Source organism: Pseudorca crassidens, chromosome 11 (genome assembly GCF_039906515.1).
Source record: "Pseudorca crassidens isolate mPseCra1 chromosome 11, mPseCra1.hap1, whole genome shotgun sequence".
NCBI lineage: Eukaryota > Metazoa > Chordata > Mammalia > Artiodactyla > Delphinidae > Pseudorca > Pseudorca crassidens.
In genome coordinates, this window is record NC_090306.1 from 33,483,094 (window position 1) to 33,504,404 (window position 21,311).

Genomic DNA, 21,311 nt, shown 5'->3' on the forward strand with positions numbered 1-21,311 from the left:
ACTTTTTACTTCAAAGGATTGGCTTAATACCGATACCTTATTACTATTTTTACCTAGGATTGTTTTTAATGAATAATCATTAATGTACTCAATATTTGTACAATCTAATCTGTGAGCTGTCTGATATAATTTTCCTACATGAATTTTCAAAAGTTTCATTGCATATACAAATGCATTAATAGCATTTGTATTGACAATAGTTAGGGGAAATTGTCATATCTTATCATTTGACGAGGTGTGATCAGTAGTGATTTTTTCTCTAAATATTCACTTCCATATATTTTTCTATATATTTTCTATAAATTCAATATCTTGAAATATGTGTATATATTATGGCATGAGATAAACAAGCTTAGAAATGATTACTTTTATCAACACTCACATAAGTATATTGATTCAAGGCTTATAATTTTAAAAACATCATAATAAATACAAGTGAAAACAGGAAAAGTAAAATCAGTCATCTCTCAGTTAAGAAAACATTTATACAACTGTTTAAAAATAACTGTAAAATTCAGTTGTATATATTCATTACTATACATGTAAAACCAAAAACTCAGTTCCTTAAAAGATTCTCCTTCAAGAATAATCTGTAGTTTAGAGTGGCTTAAATGTCCAGCTTCCTTGCCTGTTCTTTGCCAGTGTTTTCTGTGCTGGGAAGCAGAGAATGCAAAGGGCAGCACCGTATTCTGGTCCTGCAAGAGAAACAGAATGGTAAGATTTGGGAGATACAAGCTGCATTAATTATGTCACAGAGACTAGAACAGCAGTGATTTTCCCCCCATTATTACTATTTTATATCAGTAGAATCTATTTAATATATTCAATAATTCTATTATTTCTAAGACCTTCCACAAAAGGGCATTACAATCCTTTTAGTTTATTGCAAACATATATATTTTTTAAAGTGGATTCACTTTATTTATTTTTTGGCTGCGCTGCAGGATTTGTCAGAAGACAAACGGTAAGTTGTGAGTTCCATTTTGCCCAACTACTTTTTTCTTCACACCCTGGAGAATCTGGTGTCTGGAACTGTAGAGACATCATCATGTTACCACCCCTTCTCCTCTCAGGTTGAATCCACTGTGACAGAACACTCATGTCCTTAAGAGGCAAGGCCTAGCAAATAGCCTCTCACAAATCCACTGAACATCACAATGTCCTGTTTGATAAATTCTGTTGCTGCTTCAATTATATTGCTGATTTCAGGTGCTGCTTTATTTGCTCATTTCTGAATCAGGTCTTCCTGCTTTCTTTATATCTTTTTTCAACTCTGTCCCAGTTCATTTGCACATAGTTACTTTGACTGGTAAATCTGAAGAAGATGGCCAGCAGCCTACTGTCGCTGTAAGTTTTCCAACCTTCTGGAACAAAAATCCTGCACAATGGCCAGTGCAATCTGGATGGCTACTGAGTATTGTTCTACCGGAAGTGCCACACTATGGCCAAGCATAGATTCTACCAGCGGTGTCTTCATGTATACTGAGTTAGGTCCAATATGAATCATCATCACTTTCATATTCAGGTGAGAGAGATCCCATCTAGACTGGCCTGGCCTTGGAATCCAGAACCAAGTGAAGAGGACTCAGCTGTCAAAGGGGGGCAAAGAGGGCCTGGGGTTGGAAGAAAGGGTCACAGACGCAGAAGTAAGCACTTCATGAAAACTAAGCAAATGGTATTTCTAGGTAAATCAGTCTTTCTGTGCTGGACTAATTAAAAGAACTTCACAGCTCTCTATCCCCAAGCTTTCTCACCCTCTGGAATTGAGGGCTTTTACTGCTTCCCCCATTATTTTTTTAATTAAGTAATGAATAGTATTTTATTATTATTATTATTTTTGGCTGCATGGCATGGCATACATGATCTTTTCTCCCTGACCAGGGATTGAACCTGTGCTCCCTGAAGTAGAAGCATGGAGTCTTCACCACTGGACCCCCAAGTAAGTCCCTGAAGAGTATTTTATAGATAAGAAAACTTTAGCCTCAGCAGGATAAATTTGAGGACAGTTCCAACAGCTAGTTTCCCAGAGATGCACTTGAAGTGGTCCTTACAGTTTTTGCAAACTAGAATACCTGATAGTGTTTATCAGTGCAACACGTCAGGTGCAGTGTAAAGGTATGGGTACTGAAAAAGTAATATTGACCCTAACTATGCATTCACGCACAGGCATTTACAGATTTTTACTCAGTCTTTGAATTAAAAGATAGATTCTCTGAGTCTGATCAATGTCAGCCTCTTGAGATGCACTAAAATGAAATTCAGAAAAAGTCGAATAACTTAAACTACTCTGGAGTTACAGACAACTGAAGTAGAAAGCCTCTTAAGCAATGTGAGAGAAGAAAAAAGGGGCAAAAATCTACCTCCTAGCTTGGGTTGTAGAACTCATGTTTTTAGGAGTTGGGAGAAAAGAAACTTTGGAGCAGGTGTTTCATGTGACAGATCATTAGATCTGTTATCTAGGTCTGTATTAGATCTGTAGAGTATCTATTGAGATACTACAGATGAGGAAAGATGTTAAGTGTATTTGCTTTGTATCATCAATGGAGATTTTTTGCTGCCTCTGAAAGCTTGCTGTCAAGATTTAATTTAATATTTAATTAATTTCCTCTCTGCCGATCTGTGATTTCCCTTAATGCCATTTCCTTAATGCCATTTCCCTTAATGCCATTTCCTTTTCTAGAGAGATCACAGATTACTGTAAATTATTTGTGTTCAGTGAGGATGGGCATAACGGTAGTAATAATGAGAACAAGAATAGTGACTGGCCATTTATACATAAAATGAATTCTGTTAGAAACAGCTATAAATATTGTACCAGCGTTATTAATTGGCTTAATAAGATTTATTGGCATAATAAGATCTAAGTTGTTTATTATAAATAAAATGAATAAAAATTCACTAGTCAGCAATAGATATTAGTATTTTTCTTTTTTAAAAATCTCTTCTTTGCTAGCCCTAAGTGCTTTATTTCTTAGGGGTCTAGTATTGACTTCACTAGTCTTAGTGGAGTTACCAGCTTGTGGCTGAATCACACTCACTCTAGTATTCAGACATGGTTTGACACATCTAAATTAGGGTGAGGAAGATTATTCCAGAATATCGAGGCTCTCTTTTGTCAGGAATGGGGGATGGGGACTTATTCTGAATAAAGAGGAAGTGAAGACTGGAAAGGTTACTTGGTCAACAGAGAGAAAAGATTAGCCTGAAAATAGAAACTGTCATTCCCAACATTCTCAAGCTCAGACTGCATGAACATATGAATACTTGGCACTAAGTAAACGGTTATAAAAAAACACATCTAATTCCCAGTCTGTAATCTACCAGTGACATTAAAAAATAAGATACCACCACTGGTGATGATGTAAGTGTTGTTTTCGAGAAGGGCTGCTAGCACAGCTTATGATAGCATCTTAATAAACAAAATATTAGTTTTGAGGTGTAATGAGGATTAAAACTTAGATTGAGAATCAAGCTTCTCTGCATATATGTATGTATAAGGAAAATCTATTTTTCCTTAAAACACCTGCATTGTATCACTTTAGAGGTAAAGGATGGTTTTCTCCCTTCTTAAATCTCCTCTTGATAAATATATTTTCATTGGAAGATGTTTTAAGTAGTTCCTCATCTAAGTGGAAAGATTACAGGTACCATAACAGGGAATCTTCAAGAATATAAGGAAAATATTTTAGTCAGAATCAGTTCTTACATGAGATGATATCAAGTCACTAGTTAATTTCTAGAAAGAATAAATGCCATGGGCATAGAAAAATAGGAACTGATGAATAAGAAAGGCAATCTTCGTCAAGGTTTGTTTCTTGGAATATGTATAGCTAGAGCCTGTATGACACTTTTCATTTTATTTTAATTGCTAATACAATTTTTCTATATTTTAAAAATTGATATTGTTCATATTAAGAACATTTATTTGAAATGTCTTACATAGCATTCTAACACATCCTGAAACAGTGTAGTTTTTCTTGAGCTGCTGTACTACCTCTCTACCCTCCCTCAATAAAACACACAAAACACCATACTACAACCTTAATACTTTAAAATTTTTTTAAAAACTCTAAAATTACAGCTCAAATAATTATTTAACCAATAAAAATAACATTATTTTATGAGACTCATTTTAGAGAGTATTAGTTATTATCTTGTAATTCTACATTTTTTCTCATTCTTCCCTTCCATTTTATTTCCGCTCGTCTTTTAGCATACCTTCATACGTCTGTCATCATTGTGCTCACGAGAAAAAAAGGTGGCATTTTTAAATATCAAGTAATATGTGTTATAGCTTTGCTAAACATTTCACCACCAGTTTGTTGCAAGAGATTTATAAATCAGATTTTCATTAAAAAAGAGAAAGAATCAACACCATATGTTGTGCTAAATCCTATGCAGCTGCTACAGCAGCCTAATAATGTGTGAACTAGAAGGCATTCAGTACTCTGTGTGATATACAGGACTGTAACTTCTTTCAAATGTTGTGATTTTTTTTAATATTAAGATTAAAATCTAAGAAAACATGGTAAAATGGAATAACTTAGAAGTGTTAACATTTATTTTACAGAAAAGAGAGTTGCTAAATGGGTATCTATAACTGAAATTAAAATACCCAAGTACTCTTGAAATTGAAATAGAAAAGCAGGCTCAAACAAGAATGTTGTATATTAATGCAGCTCCTCTTATAATCTGAACTTCATTGCAATGTACTTTTGCCTAAATATCAATCTAGTTGGCATTTTTATTACAATTCTGCAAATGGAAAGAGAGCAAATGAACCATTTACTGCCTTTATTTTCTAAGTATAATCATGTTTCTGTTTTCCATTCAATGATAGTCAAGTCTTTTCCACTCCAACATAAAACATTCTTGAGTGTTAGTGATCAGTCATGGTAAGAGGTTGATATTGTACCCCATGCTCATTTATATTACAATGTACAGAATGTCAGAATCAGTTATTTATAAACTTTAGTTGAGAGGTCAGGAAATAATACCCTAATGTAAAACTGTGCATATTTTAAATAATATTTATGGGCCAACCACATATGAGATATAAACACTACCCTACATATACATCTTAAATTTATTAGATTTGAAGTAACAACACTGAAGGAGGAAAATCATTTTTAAAAGCACCATAAAGCAAGACAGTAATTTTCTTCTTAAGTGTGCTTTTTTAGATTTGTTTTTTATTGAGGTAATGTCAGTTTATGACATTATGTAAGTTCCATGTGTACAACATGATATTATCTACTTCTGCATACTTTTCAACATGTTCACCACCAAAAATGTAGTTTCTGTCCATCACCATACAGCTGATCCCATTAAATGTGCATCTGCACATGGAAATTACATGCTTCTCTTTCATTGAAAAGAAACACCTCATGATAATGATGATTAATTTTCCTATGTTAATATAAATTTGCATTATTTCTGCATGTATCATGATAGAACAGAATGAGTTCATGAATTAGTGTGAAGAAATGTTTCCTTGCTATAGAAATAAGACAGGTGGCTATTTTCCATCTAGTATAAGGACATTATAAGAGCAATCTATAGACCAATATTCTTAATGAATATAGACAAAGAGTGTTCAAAAAATACTCGGAAAAAATGAATCCAACAATATATAAAAATAAGTATATACGGCTAAATGGGCTTCATCCAGAGAATGCATTGGCAGTTTTATACGTAAAAACTATCGATATAATATACTCTATTAATAGATTAAATGACACACAGCACATGATCATCTCTGATACTGATATAGTAGGATACTCACAGTATATTCACTATTTAATGCCTACTAGGATGACTAAAGTCAAAAGGACAGATCATAAAACTAGCTGGCCAGGATGTTGAGAAATTGATGATAGGAATGTAAAATGATATAGACTCCATGGGAAATAGTTCAGCTGTTTCTCAAAATGTTAAAAATAGAGTTACCATATAATCCAGAAATTCCCCTCCTCGGTATTTTCATATGTATATACCTATGAATAATAAAAACATATGTCTACCATAACTTCTCTTCACTTTTTCACAGCAGCATGGTTTATTAATAGACAAAAAGTAGAAATAATCTAAATGTCCATCAACTGATAAATGAGCAAATAAAATGTGTTATATCCATACAATGAAATATTATTCATTGTAAGAATTAAGTAATGATACATGCTACAATATAGAAAAACCTTGTAAATTTTATTCCAGATATAAAAAGACATCCACAGATACGACATATTGTATGAGTCCATTTATACAGCATAATTAAATTAGTAATTCACAAAAAGGGGCATATTAAAATATTCAAGTGCACAGAAACTAAACAATTCACTTACAAATAACACTTGGGACAAAAAAATACTCGGGAAAATAGAAAATATTTTAATGAGTAAATATGGAAACACAGTAGATCAAAATTTGTTCAATATAGCTAAAACAGTCTTGAGATATGTGTCTTTAAGTATTTATATTAGGAAAAAAAAGAATTATGAATACAATGACTTAAATTATTCCCTTAAGATGCTGGAAAAAGAAAATCAAATTAAACCCAAAAAAAGTAGAAGAGAGAAAATTAGAAAGGTGAGAGTTGAAATTAATAAAATAAGATATTTGTACCTATAATAATTAACAATAATAATTAGATTAAAATTTTAAAGAGAAAATGCAATAAAATAAAAATCTATGAACTCAAAATAAATTTCATTAATTGATTTCTATGATAGACTATTGATGGAATTCTCATCTTCATTTGTGTTCTTCCATCTCTGATGTTTCACCTTCTTTTAAAAGCTTATGTAATTAGGTCAGCCACACAAGAATAATCTCCCTTCTGCATAACACACAGTTAGCTTATTAGTAAACTAATCACAGAAGTGATATCCCATTATATTCCAGACTACACCCACACTCAAGAGAAGGAGATTATATAAGTCATTTACACTACAGTGCAGGGATCTTAGGGGAATATCTTAGAAGCTTCTCTATCACATGATTAGAGTATACAGACATGAGGGAATTCCCTGGTGGTCCAGTGGTTAGGACTCTGGGCTTCCACTGCAGGGGGCCTGGGTTCAATCCCTGGTCAGGGAACTAAAATCCTGACATCCGCATGGCACAGCCGAAAAAAACCAAAAACAACAACAAAAAAACAGGTATGAATTACCATGATTAGTTGTGTACTTATTTTGTGTGCTATTTCCATAGTTTACATTAATCATTAAAAAAATTATTTTTAAGTATTCTTGAAGCATTAAAAATGAGCTACTGGGCTTCTCTGGTGGTGCAGTGGTCGAGAGTCCGCCTGCTGATGCAGGGGACGCGGGTTTGTGCCCCAGTCCGGGAAGATCCCACATGTCACGGAGCGGCTGGGCCCGTGAGCCATGGCCGCTGAGCCTGCGCGTCCGGAGCCTGTGCTCCGCAACGGGAGAGGTCCCAGCAGTGAGAGGTCCGTGTACTGAAAAAAAAAAAAAAAAAAAAGAGCTACTGTTTTAGGGGGTACACTAATTTTGTTAAACATTTTAGTCTAGAAGCCTCCTTCATCTTTGCTTCTAGTAGCAACTCCCAAAGGAAATCACTATCCTGATTTCTGACAATATAGATTATTTCTCTCAGGCAATTTTGAAAATCAGTTCTGGAATTAGTCTTTCCAGTTTTTATCTTTACATCTTTCCTTCTTTTCCATTGCTTCAAAATTGACATCTCATCCTCCTCCCACAAACAATACAACAACAACAAAATATATATATTTCCTTAGAGAAACTGAATGATTCTTAGAATTAGGAGGGGAGCAATGTTATTTACCAGCAGAGTGTTACAACGATCTGCCCCAGCGCCATTCCTTACCCCAGCATGCATTTCATTAAGAGTTTGCTATGTCAAATAAGTACAAAAATATTGAGAGTGCAGATAGCATGTGGAAGGTCATCGTTGTTGCTTGTTTATTTTTCTGCACTTGTTGCCTTTTCTACTGATATAGAGAAACTGACAGAAAAATCTAGTCTCTAACACCATTTACATGTTTACAAATTTGATGATAAGCTTAATTTTATAATAAATATTATTTTTTCTTGAGTTTCCATCTACATGCCACTCAACAGCATTTGGCCTTTACTTCATATTTTCAGAGGAGTCATTATTACTAAATTTTGTGGGGTTTAATATGTTCCTTTGACATCCATAAATCTAGCTTCAATAATAAACATTAGAAAGAGGCAGATGGAAAAAACAAGAGAATAAATTTAAAAAATTGAAAAAGAGCAAAAAGTTGCAAAATAGGGAAAATAAGAAAGAAGAAAGGTCTATACTGCCTGAAAAAAATCAGTTGTATTTGAGTGTTATTAATGTCATAGTAGATATTTTATGTATTGATTAATTTAATTCATGACTAAAATTAATAATTTTTTATCTTTTCAAATATCCTGGTGTTCCACTGGGCTTATCAAAACCCAGTATTTATTTTACTATTCCTAAATCCAGGCATTAAAAATTACAAGTTAATTCTGTTAAAAATGTGTCCTTGTATCTTGTTAATGGTTATTTAGGAGGCTTTACAACATGAAATTTTATGTTAATACTAAAATAGATTTCTACTATGTGAAGACACCCAAATTTAGTGCAGTGCACAAAGTTTTATGAGATATTTCCTGTTATGCTCTGCCAATATATACAGTTTATGATTTTTAATTTATTTTTCATGATATTTATGATTTTTTATTCATTTAAAACATTTTTCCTTTTCAATTTGATTAGTTTTACAGCTATTCACTAGTCTCTTCTCAATCTTTCTCCCTTTCATTCATTCTTTCTTTCTTTCCTCTTTTTAATTTTCTGCCTACGTCATTATTGCAATTTTTCATTTTGATCTTGTAGTCTATTTGGCCATACAAACTCTAGAGCTTCTCATAGGAGTGAATGAAACCTCTATTTCAACTACATCAAGGTTCAAACTCTCATTGTTTCCTTTCCTTTATGGCAATTGTGACTAAGAGCACCGTCTGATACATCTCATGCAAATAAATGTCTCCGATTTGGTTTCCAGAGGACCTCAATCCAGCATAGTTTTTAATACATCAACTCCTTTCTTCCTATCTAACCTCTATCTTCCTATCTAACCTTCCTATCTAGCACAGATCATTGCTGTTCCTGACAACCAAACTTGCACTCTCTACTTCACGCTTCACCAGTTCTCACTGACAATCATTACGAAATTGAAAATGGGTACAAGGACATCATGTCTTTGCAGAAAGAATGCACATACCTCCAGCAGATGTTCCACTTGGAGCAGAGAGAAGGCAGGAGAGTCACTGTGAAACCATCCTCCCTAGTTCATTTTCTACAAATGAACACGTAAGAGGCTTCCAACTGTTAAATGCTTAAATCTAGTGGTATGAAGCCAAAATGGTGCAAGAAGTAATGCCTGCATCCCACCCACGTCTTTAAAAAACACTAAAAAGCTGGAATGGATAATAAATTCACAAATTTAAATGATAAAAAACTTAAAGAGGTTTACTTTATATCACGCTTGTGTCATTTGGAAGCAGAGTGAAAATCTACGATGACATATTTGAACTCAGAGAATTTCTACAGAATCTGCTTTCATATATCCTCTTCTGAATTACATTTTGCATTAGGTTCCCATAGAAATCCTGAAATTTATAGTTTTATTACAATTGGTTTTTATGACCTTTACTATTATATCTAACTGATTTATAAATAAGGAAACATTTTTAAACAAGTGCTATTGTGTTAAAATAATGTCAATGTATTTAATCAAAATTTAAATGAAAGAAAACATCCACCCTCTAGAAAATCCTTCTAGAATTTTTCCTTAAATTCCAGGTCACCATGCATCACACAGTGGTTGAGGTAGTAAAAAGAGAATATCAAGAATTGAAATATTTAAGCATAAGCAATTCAGAATTTGCAAGAAAATTCTTAGGCAACCTTTAGAGTAAAATATATGGTTTGAATTAGTTGAGCATATTAGAAACGGTTGCCCATGTGAGGCATAAAATGAGGAAAGGAACAGTTGCCGATATGAATAAAGTGTGTGTGTGTGTGTGTGTGTGTGTGTGTGTGTAGAAGGAGATACAAGGGGAGAAGTAGTATTGATAAAGATGACTTACCTAAAGGTGTTGGTTTGCATGGTTATAAGAAATAAGTATGACTCTGAAAAGAATTCATTCTGCTAGTTACAGAAAAGTCTTAGATGCCTAAGGGATTTAGTTTGATGACAGAGGTACTACAAAATAAAGGCATTTTGTGAAACAAATTAAAGCAGGAACACAAGCCCAGAGTAGAGCGATGGAAGGTACTGGATGTAAGTGGACACTGAAGTAGAAATTGAAGCCTTCAAGTCTGGGCAGAGGGCAGACTGGGCATGATCTACAGATGCAAAAGAAAAGTCTAGGGTAAGAAGAGGCACAAGAGCAATAGAAAAACAGCTTTTTGTTTATGACTATTAAATTTGTGTGGTTGGGAGAAAATAAAAGTGGAGATACCTTGAAGGTAGCTTTGAATAGATAATTAGAGAAACAAAAAATTAGAGCACTTGTTGTTAATATGAGGTTTGTGGCCACAAACGTGATAGTTAAAGCATAAAAGTAGATGAGCAATTTGGGAGAAGTATTCATTGAGGAGGATGGAGCTGTGAGCTTAGACTATTCTTTGGACAATAAACTCAGAAAAAAATGTCATATACACTACTGAACAGAAACTTGCTTACTAGTGAAAAATCTGTGCCATAGCAAACCTCCCCAAGTCTGCACTAAAGAAAATAAATGGTTTAAACACTTTTACTACTTGCCTGCCGTATGTTATTAATTGCACTGACTGAGTGAGTGACTACTTGTGCAACTGCTATAAAGTGAACTAAATTTCAGGAATAAAAAATATATGGCATTCATTGAGTCAAAAGTAAAGTTGCCTATTAAATGAAATATGTTGAAAAGCATTCATTTTAAAATGCACTTTAACTTCTGGGGATGAAAGTATTTTTCATATTTACAGCAAAATTCATTCAACTATATTTATCTTACAAGAGAATAAAACCAGAGGGATATAATTCAAAACTTGCAGAGGCTGGAAACTTTCTATTTGATAAATTTCTAGAATTTATTGATTAAAGATATCTGTCATAGATGTGATAATATTTTTATTTTATTTTTGTTCTTATTTAACACATAGTTTTCACACCCTTTTAAGTGAAAACTTTAGAGGATTTACTAATTATTATAAAAACATTATAAAAAGTATTTAATGACCTCCAACTATTAAAACTATAATCATGGCTAATTCAGGTTATGAAATAAATCTATTAACAGACTTAGCTTTGCAGGATAAATCATATACAAGATAAATAAAGAAAATAAGAACACATTTGACCAATTTCTTATTTCTGATAGAAATACACCAGTAACTTATCTTAATATTAATGAAAAAATGAGTATTTTTGTATCATTGTAGAAAGACTTTGAAAACACTTTCATAAGTGCACATGGAAATTCACTCTGCCACTACTTCAAATAGGCAAATGGTGAAGAATCATTTACATAATGGACAAATGTAAATTCATTCGAGTTGTAGAGAGAAGCTCCCTGCTGTCTTGATTATATTATGCTTTCCTGTCACTACATGAGCTCACACAAAACTGAAAAAAAAATTAACATTGTGCAGTTATAAGTCTGAAGCAAAGGAACACCAGTGCAACTTTTCATTGGTTTCTTCACCCTTAAAATCTCAGCTCATGAATTATCCTTGCTACAGATATTTGACACACAAAATCATTTTCTTGGAAGATATGGAATGGCATATATGAGAATCCAGCTTTAACTGCTAACTTTAAAGAATTTAAGGTAAAGGAAATTACATTTTATTGTGTTTGCTCATGATTGTTCAATGAGTTGTCACAGAATCCAATTTGCACATTACCCATTTTCTGTGTAATAAATTGATTCTTTTGTTTCATTTATGGGGAAGTGATATTTCTACAGTCTTCTTAACTTATTACAAAATGTATTTCATAAATCACCAGTCTTACGGAGGATGAAACATCTGTTTACATAATAGTACTTGCTCAGTTTTAAACAGTTATAAGTACGTGACTTCGCAACCAGTTGACAGTATGAGAAATATATTTCTAGTGATATTTATTTCATGACACAATTGTGTCGCACAGAAATAAAATGAAAAATAATCTTAAAAGGTAGGAAATACATACAAAATAAACACAAATATAGCATTCATAACCCAAAGAAGCTCAGTGTTCTAGAATTACTCTATCAATTAATATAAATCAAAGGCTAAATTCCCTCTCCCCTCATTTCTGTAAATGGAGAGTATACTAGTGTAGGGGTGATTAGCTAAGTCTACCAACTCTGACTCTCTGCGACTTTCATTTGTAAGAAGTTTGATCTTTGGCAAGTTTCTTAAATGTTTGGTGACTCAAATTCTTCACTGAAAACAGAGGGAACAACAGTTTTACCTCATATATTATAGTGATAATTAAGTGATAATCCAGGTAAAGCACTTCAACAATACCTGAGGCAGATAGTGTGCATTAATGTTGGCAGTCATTATCATTGTTTATATTATTACAACTACCACTATTGTTGTTGGTTTTATTATTATAAATATACTTTAAATTTTTCCAAGGGAGTTCTATTCCAGCTCAATCTGAAATCACCAAAATTGAGGCTTATTTTTTGCAACTGCTGACATCCTACCACTAATGTGTCTTTTGCATTACTCTCCAAATTGTCAATAACAACTTTGATTGTACGCAGTAAACAAAATATGGGCATTAAGGAGGTGTTGGGTTGCACCCCACTGGCCTTCAAGGCCTGTAGTTGCCCAGCTTCAAGACAAAGAAAGAGCCCGGAGTCAGTGACAGAGACATCAATGGTTTAATGGATAGCGGGATCTTATACTTCTGAAGCAACACCCCACCATGTGCAGCAGATGGTGGGCAGCACACGGTGCCAGTCTTTGCTCCTGGGGGGAAGAGGAGATTGCCAGTTATAGGGGGAATTGAAGTCAGGTTAGCTCTTTGGTTACCAGGGAAACTAGCAGCGGGCAGGCCCCTCACCTCCTCTTTGATAAGAACAATCTCTAGCTGGGCCCTGGGGACAGTATGTAGGAAGGTCAGTCATGTGAGTAGGGTGTAACTAGACCCCAGGCACTGGTCTAGCTGGGGATGTACAGAGAGCAAGAGAACAGCAACTTCCAGTGACCTGACCACACAGGAGAGAACTCATAACCAAACAAAAAACAGCAAATGACTTAACTGTGGAATCTTTGGCATCCTTATCTTCCTCAGTTTATCCATAGAACCCAATCATCCCCTTGTAGTTCATCACAGCCTTTTCCGTTCAAATCTTTTTTTTTTTCTTATTCCAAGTTACCACACATTCTAGGCTTATCATAAACTAAAGAAAATGTAAAAATCCCTTTAGAAGAAAGCTAATTTAATATTTATTATTTCAATTCAGACTTGCAGGAGATAAAGTGGAGTGCGAGAAGATGGTCACGTCCCAGGTCTCAGGCGAGTCCCTGGGACGGCTGCCAAGTGTGGATTCTTGGCTTCGCACAGGAAAGAGTTCAAGAGAGAGCTATAGTAAAGTGAAAGAAGGTTTATTCAGGGAGATACATACTCCACAGACAGAGTGTGGGCCATCTCTGAAGGTAAGAGGCCCCAGGGTACAGGGTTGTCAGTTTTTATAGGGGTGAGTAATTTCATAGACTAATGAGTGGGAGGATTATTCCAACTATTTGGGGGAAGGGATGGGGATTTCCAGGAATTGGGCCACCGCCCACTTTTTGGTCTTTTATAGTTAGCCTCGTAACTGTCATGTTGCTGGTGGGTGTGTCATTTAGCATGCTAATGTATTACAATGAGCATATAATGAAGCCCAAGGCCCACTGGGAGTCAAATCTTCCGCCATCTTGGACCAGGTTGGTTCTAAACAGTTTTTATCATGTCCTATGGCTATATCATTCTTTTAAAGGTTGTGCCTTGCCCCCTTCCCTCCTTATTCAAGACCATTTGTCGTTTATTGATTTACTTAAACAAAACAAATAAACCAATTTTTTTTTTTTTCTGCACAGGGTCTGGTGCTGTCAGGCAGCAGGCTTTGTTGGGAAAGAACACAGCTCAGGAGCAGGGTATCTGGGAGGCAGAGCCTGCCTTGATTACAGCGGCTCCCAATTCTTTTTTTTTTTTTTTTTTCTGTACGCGGGCCTCTCACTGTTGTGGCCTCTCCCGTTGCGGGTCACAGGCTCCGGACGCGCAGGCTCAGCGGCCATGGCTCACGGGCCCAGGCGCTCCGCGGCATGTGGGATCTTCCCGGAGCAGGGCACGAACCCGCGTGCCCTGCATTGGCAGGCGGACTCTCAACCACTGCACCACCAGGGAAGCCCCCAATTCTTTAATCTTTGCTTCTCCTCTTTGAGGTGCTTGTCTTGCTCCCAAAATCATTTTTACTCCAACAGTAAATTCTGTAAGTTGCTTAAGACTTATATGCATTTGAATATAAAAATTATTTTCCTTTAACCAAAAAAAAAATTAAAGTATTATTTGCAAAAGTCAGCCTCCATCCTGTATAGAACTTTGTAAATTTGAAGTTTTGTATCCATGTACTTTCTTAGCAGCAATTGATTTCCTTGAGATAAACCCAGGTCATGATGGGCGTCTCAGGCTTTATGATAACTGGCTGCCCTGTGTTAAATAAAGCACTTCATCTCTGCTAAGGCAAGGTATCAAAAAGAAGTGATGTCTCAGAAGGAAAGTTATATGTAGGAACTGTTATAGCTTTCTCCAAAATTCCAAAACTCCATTCTGTGAATCATTTATACCAGCCTGCAAAAGGTTCAATACATTTGTTTTCTGCCATAAACACTTAAAACAAAATTGGATCCGTTGAGTCATATGGTCCAAGCAGAACAGCTTTCTTGGCAGATGGACATATTGCAGAAACTTAGTCTCACTCAAAACTGGCAGCTTTTCAGGATACTAAATAAATGAGTAAGAATAATACAGCAAAGTGAGATATATGTGGCACCCCAAATCTAAAGAGACCCATAGACTGTTAAAACTTTTCTCAATAGTAGAGGGACAAGATGCAGCAATTTATCTCTCATCTTGGAAGGGATATTTCAACATTCCTATGAGATGGAGCCCCTAGAAATGTCACCAAGGTGGCAAGTCCCTGAATTTTGTGGGATGCGTTCCCCAATTCTAACATGCATGTCAAAGTCTCTAGAGTTGCTGATACTTCCTGTTCATCAGGTGCAAAATCACCGCATCATAAATGTAATGTATAAACATGACATCCTTTTGAACTGAGAGGTGTTTCAGGTCATTACAGACTAGACTATGACAGAAAGCTTAACAGTTGATATACCCCTGAGCTAGAATAGTACAATTGTGTTTCTGGCTCTACCTGCTGAAAGCAAACTACCTCTTTGCTCAAAAGTTTAGAGAAGAAAAGCATTGTCCACATCTATCATTGCCTATCAGTTGACAGGAGATGTAATGATTTGCTCCAGCAATGAAACTACATCTAGATTAGCAGATGCAATTGGAATCACTGCATGATTATATTTTCAATAATCTCATTTCATAATGGTTATTTACATCTGTCCTCTGCACAAGCAAAATAGGTAAGTTGAGGGCTTCCCTGGTGGCGCAGTGGTTGAGAGTCCGCCTGCCGATGCAGGGGACATGGGTTCGTGCCCCGGTCCGGGAAGATCCCACATGCCGCGGAGCGCCTGGGCCCGTGAGCCATGGGCGCTGAGCCTGCGTGTCCGGAGCCTGTGCTCCGCAACGGGAGAGGCCACAACAGTGAGAGGCCCGCATACCACAAAAAAAAAAAAAAAAAAAAAAAAAATAGGTAAGTTGAATTAGCTGTGGTAGGAATAAACTCCAGCACTTTTAGGGGCTTGATAGTGACATTAATCTCTGAAATCCCTCTTGGGATGTGGTGTTGTTTCCGGTTTAATATTTTATGTGTAAAGGAAGATCTAGGGGTTTTCACTAGGCTTTCCCTACCATAACAAAGCCCTTTCCACGGGTTAAAGAACCAAGTCCACTGATGAGCATGTGCTATCTGATGATGTATTTTGGAACTCAGAAGATAGTCACGGTGTGGGTTTAGGTGTCCATTGGGTCTACTATGAAATGGACACACTCCATTGATTATGTGACCTTCATAAGCCTCTCTTCTGACTAGTACATTACAGTTCTATTTTTATCTCCAGGCATCAGTGGGAGGTCAGAGTCAATGTCAAATGTCCTTGCAAAGTTTGATGATTTCACCTTCACCAGTTCATAGTAACCATGGTAAATATTTGCAGGTTTTTAGGGAAAAGCTAGGAGAAATATTAACAATATCCATTTTGGGCTATATAGCTAGGTCTTTCCTCAAGAGGACTCAGTCTTCTTTTCATTAAAATGACTCTGGTTACTGTAAACTGGTTGAGGGATGTCTGTGACTGTATTGTGTTCTAAAACAGATCACGGTTAACACATTTGGGAATTTTTACTTTTACAAATTTAACAGACTACTCATTTATTTTAGTTCTAGGTACATAACGATGAACTATTCAACACCAAAATCTTTGCAGCATAGACATTCTGATTCCTGCTTCAGCTCTGCTCTGCAGTGGAGTTACCATTACTATTTTATCTCTGGAGATTAAGTGCCTCTATTTGCCATCTGCCACCCTGGAATTCCATTATCCCCATTGATTTCTGGGACCCCAGATCCATGACAGTAGTTTCTGCTTATATTTCTGAACAATAGAAAGTAGTCACAGGGACTTCCCTGGTGGTCCAGTGGTTAAGAATGCAGGGGACGCGAGTTCCATCCCTGGTTGGAGAACTAAGATCCCACATGCCACAGGGCAACTGAGCCGGTGTGTCGCGACTACTGAGCACCACAACAATATAGCCCACGTGCTGCAAACTACAGAGCCTGTGCACTGTGGAGCCCATGAGCCACAACTAGAGAGAAGCCTGCACATCGCATCTACTGAGCCTGTGTGCTCTGGAGCCTGTGCACCACAACTAGAGAGAAGCCTGCTCGTCGTAATGAAAAGCCCATGCACCACAATGAAAGATCCCTCAGGGCGCAGCGAAGGTCCCACCTGCCCCAACCAAGACCCGATGTAGCTAAATAAATAAATAAATATTTAAAAAGAAAAACATATGTAATCACAAAGGAGCTCATTAAGGACACTGTGGACTCCCCATGAATATATTTCTTCCAGACTTAATGAAGGGAGTGTATTCTGATCCACCTGAGGGGTGTATTAGGAGATAAATAAACAAATAGGACATCATAAATACATTCTACCGTTCCGATCTCACTAAGACTTTGGTTGTATCCCTCAGTAATATGACAGGGAATTTCTAGCATTTAATTTAATTAAATGTAAGCACTTTTTGGTCCCAGATTTTAGTCATTTGCAAAGGAAAATGTTAAAGCTACTCCTATCTTCTTGATTTAACATATTGAATCCAGAACCTTGGCTAAGTGAGACCTTATTGCTCTCCTCAGCCTGAGCCAAATTTGTATTTCTTCTACCTTAATCTAAAAACCTTAGGATTAATTCTCACTTGTTTACCTAGGTTTTGGTAAATGTAGAATGTTAAAATCATATGTGAAAAATTTTTGGTATATGTAATACTTTCCATGTCACACTTTGTACATTACCTTCTGGCCCTGTTGGAACTTGACTCTGGTTATAGATGTAGGAGCATTAAGAATTGTTGGAGATAGGATATGGAGAGGATTAGCAGTCTCTTCTTGCAAGAGAACTGTCTCAGTGGGGAGGAAATTATAGTTTCTTCAAACAAGAGGAAACTAACGTCTTTAAAACAAGAGGTTGAAGAAATAATTCTAAAAGAAAGGCAGTTTAGCAGAGTTTAAAAGTTCAACTTTCCAATCTTATTTGGAATTTTTCCATATGCCTCTATCCTAATATTTAGGACCCCAATCCTTCCCAATCAATACCCTAAATTTATCATAAAAAGCCTTGCAAGCTTGAGAATTCAATTCTGTAATCTTATAATTTAGGTATGATTTTTTAATAGATCTTTATTGGAGGATAATTGCTTCACAATACTGTGTTAGTTTCTGTTGTACAACAAAGTGAATCAGCCATATACATACATATATCCCCATATCTCCTCCCTCTTGAGCCTCCCTCCCACCCTCTCTATTCCACCCCTCTAGGTCGTCACAAAGTACCGAGCTGATCTCCCTGTGCTATGCTGCTGCTTCCCACTAGCTAAATATTTACCATTTGGTAGTGTATATATGTCAATGCTACTCTTACTTCACCCCAGCTTGCCCCTCCACCCCATGTCTTCAACTCCATTCCCTATATCTATATCTTTATTCCTGCCCTGCCACTATGTTCATCAGTACCACATTCATATGGGAATACAAAAGACCCTGAATAGCCAAAATAATACTGCAAAGAAAAGTGGAGCTGGAGGAATCAGGCTCCCCAACTTCAAACTATACTACAAAGCTACAGTAATCAAGACAATATGGTACTGGCACAAAAACAGAAATATAGATCAATGGAACAAGATAGAAAGACCAGAGATAGACCCACACACATATGGTTGCCTAATTTATGACAAAGGAGGCAAGAACATACAGTGGAGAAAAGACAGCCTCTTCAATAAGTGGTGCTGGGAAAACTGGACAGCTACATGTAAAAGAATAAAATGAGAACACTACCTAACACCATACACAAAAATACACTCCAAATGGATTAAAGACCTAAATGTAAGACCAGACACTATAAAACTCATAGAGGAAAAGATAGGAAAAACACTCTTTGACACAGGTATGATTTCTATAAATATGAGCACTATGTCTATAGAAGATGAGGTTTTATTTTATGGTAGTCAGCTCCCTTATAAGAGATTTGGGCAGGAAAATTAGTGTTGTGAACTCATCATTTTTTTTGCTCCAAATTTCACAGCCCATTTGGAAGCCATAAAAGCAAAGAAACAGAAACAAAAAAAACCTTCCTAATGTAAAATTAATGTGTCTGTTACATAGTTCTCCCTTCCAAATTTCTTGCAAAGTGCTTCATTTGGTCATGCTAACCTGTAATTATGTAGGAAAGAGAATTCTGTAAAAAGACAGCATCAGTCTAGCTGTGTTGGCACAGTAGAAATCCTCTATGCAGTGGTCCATCTAGAAATATTATTTTGGGGGGGAGAATTTTTGTGGATGAGGATAGTGGCTTCAGTACTATTTAATTTGTTACTATGAGTAAAGGATTGTTTAAGTTTTCATTTTCATCTTGTGTCAATTTTTGTAGGTTATGTATTTCCAGAAATTAAAAAACATTTTTTTAACCTCAATTTTATTTACTGACCTAGAGCATTGGTTCTTAAATGAGGGCTAATTTTCCCTCAATGGGACATTTAAAAAATTTTTTTTTGGTCACAACAGGATTTTTTCTATTGACATTTAGTAGGTAGAAACTAGGATGCTGTGAACTATCCTGCAATATAGAGGACAACCTTCCCATCAACCAAACCTTATTTGATCCAAAATGTTAATAGTGCCAAGGTTGAGGAACCTTGGTCTAAAGTGTTTTGTGATATGTCTCAATATAATTTTAAAACTCTACTGCATATTTTGTATGTTATCTTTTTGTATGTTACCTCTGTGGCTTTCTTATTTTACTCAAATCTTGACCTGACAATTTTTGCTATTTTGACAATTTTTCAAATGTATATAACATTTTTGTTCTTGTTAGCAGCAGAACCTATCCTAAAACCTATCCAGCATTTTCTTCTAAATTGTATCATTTCTTTGTAGTAGTATCTCCATAGTATGTCATATCTGGTTAAGAGAGAAGGTGAATGATAAGTTAATGGTAAGCTGAGGAGGAATGTAATCAAAAGAACAGAAATCTTTATCAAAATGTGAGATTCATAGGTAACATCTTGATTTTGCTTAATTAATATGTCATTCTTATTTGGACAGTAGTAGTGGACAGTTAAAAAAGAGAAGGAAAAACATTGATATCTCCTTGTAAAATGTAAATTTCCCCACATTTTTATTAGGAGGAATTTGTAATTAATAAATCTTTTTTTTTTCTCCCTAATGAGACGACAAATCTTTTTCTTAAATAATCTGTAATTGTTAGTTGAAAGAAATGAAGATGACTCCAAGTGAAAAAACAGGATATGGAAGAGAAACTCTGACAAACAATTCTGAAAAGATTCAAGTGATAAATGCATTAATGTAGAGAATACCAGAATTTACTTATAGATTCTAAAATTTTATATATAGAATGCATAAATTTTGAAATTTATGTATAAAATTACATAAAATTATATATATTTGATAAATAGTCCTGAATAAAAAACACCTATACATTGCATATACATTTTAATTTTCTTTGCTTTTCATGGCAAGTAACTAAAATTATTTCTGACATATTGTATTTTTATGTTTATGAATGGTTAAAAGATTTAGATATCATCGCATTTAACAACAGTTCTACAACTTTGGTGTGCATTATACGTATCTGAGTAAGGTTGATGAATATGCAAATATCTGGTCCCTCTTTCAGAGATTTTGATTCAATTTTCAAAATAGAGCTGCTCTATCTATCTATGCATCCACACGCTCCTTAGGGATATAATAAGGTTTGAGAGATGTGAGTAACTGTGTTTTAACCTAAATACCTAAATAGAGAAAAACAATATATTTAAGTATTCTATGACGAGTTTATACTTAATACATGACAGCAAAATTCAGTCATAGGAAAAATAATTATTAAGCACCTAAAATTTGAAAAATAACATTGATCTTTTTTGAAGCAATATATATGCAAAACAAACAAATAAACAAAAAATTGTGTACTCACATTGGTCAGCCTTAGCTAAGTTATGCTTAAGTTATAAACCACAAAGTTTCAGGGACACATACAAAAAAGGAAATAAAAATGATGCATTTCCTATTATCGTGACATGTTCATGATGGTTTGTCTGTGGATGTACTTCTCATTTTTATTAAAGGAACTGAGCTAGATGACCAGTCCCAGTTAAATATATTTCTGTTTTCATAGGAAATGGAAAAGATAAAATGATGGAACCATCAAAGGTTCTTAAAGATTTTCCTTGGAAGTGCCTCATCCTTCTTCTGTTCATATTTTATTGGTCAAATTCAGTGTAAGTACAATAGTCAAGCCTGTAGTTAATGAGATAGGAATGTAAGTCCTCTCATAGTGAAGAGACAACAAATATTTTGTAAACTAATACAATC

The 21,311-nt window shown here is 35.3% G+C and overlaps 1 long non-coding RNA gene and 1 pseudogene across 1 annotated transcript; one reads left to right on the forward strand and one right to left on the reverse strand.

Moving 5' to 3' along the window:
• Positions 1-1,105: 1,105 nt before the first annotated feature.
• LOC137202809 (FUN14 domain-containing protein 1 pseudogene) lies at positions 1,106-1,541 on the reverse strand (annotated as a pseudogene).
• A 185-nt stretch (positions 1,542-1,726) lies between these two features.
• Positions 1,727-20,145, forward strand: LOC137202810 (uncharacterized). Its single transcript, XR_010932793.1, has 3 exons — positions 1,727-1,939; positions 13,497-13,689; positions 16,584-20,145. It is a non-coding gene; the product is annotated as an uncharacterized lncRNA (long non-coding RNA).
• The last annotated feature ends 1,166 nt before the right edge of the window (positions 20,146-21,311 follow it).